We start from the raw sequence: 759 nt of genomic DNA, 5'->3' as shown, positions 1-759 counted from the left end.
CCCCCCCCCCCCCCCCACCCCCCATTACAAAACAGGTGGCCACAGCCAAACAGGCTGTCATATCTCTAAATGGGTCTTATTATTGTGTTGTCCCCTTTAAGTAAAAATACTGAAAATGTATGTGTATATACAGATATATGTATGTACAGTGTACAAAAACTGTGTGTTATGCTCCCGTTCTATTTAGTGTGAAACAAAATGCATGTCTGCTATTGATTGCATGAAATCAATAAGTGAAATCTGATCTAGATAAATAACCTGTGGGGCAGAGAGTAAAAAAAAAAAAAACACACACACACTGTTGTGAAGTAAGCAAATGAAAACCTATAGTCTGAGCAGCTGAATCACCACACACACAGACACACACACACACACACACACAGCTTCAGTTGGCCTGTGATATATGCAATAATCAGGAATAACGGGGCCAGGAAATGTCACTGCAGATTTTCCTCCTTCTTGAAGGAAACAGTGCAGTCAAATGGAGAGAGAACCCCCCTACCCCCCTACAAATCTCCACGTCCAGCACTCCAGTCCAGACCCAATTAATGTCCAGCATTTATTGGACATGTCATCCTTTTTTTATATATATATATGTATATATATGAAGCCATGATACCTCCACTGCCTATAAACTTAGGGCCAAAGACAAGCAAAAAAAGCCAAACTAAAGCGACAACAGAATGCCTTCTCCTGTGAATTATTTCACCCACTCAGCTTGTCCCAGAAAACAGCGACAATACGGGGAGGGGGGGGGGG

At 42.3% G+C, this 759-nt stretch overlaps 1 protein-coding gene across 1 annotated transcript in view; it reads right to left on the bottom strand.

Moving 5' to 3' along the window:
- The window catches only part of zeb2b (zinc finger E-box binding homeobox 2b), an 80,697-nt gene that overhangs the window by 77,226 nt on the left and 2,712 nt on the right, over positions 1 to 759 (bottom strand). The gene's annotated exons all lie outside the window — the stretch shown is intronic.

The sequence above is a fragment of the Etheostoma cragini genome, chromosome 24 (assembly GCF_013103735.1).
Source record: "Etheostoma cragini isolate CJK2018 chromosome 24, CSU_Ecrag_1.0, whole genome shotgun sequence".
Lineage (NCBI taxonomy): Eukaryota > Metazoa > Chordata > Actinopteri > Perciformes > Percidae > Etheostoma > Etheostoma cragini.
Note: the sequence above shows the minus strand (reverse complement) of the source record. Positions and strands in the feature narration are given on the sequence as shown.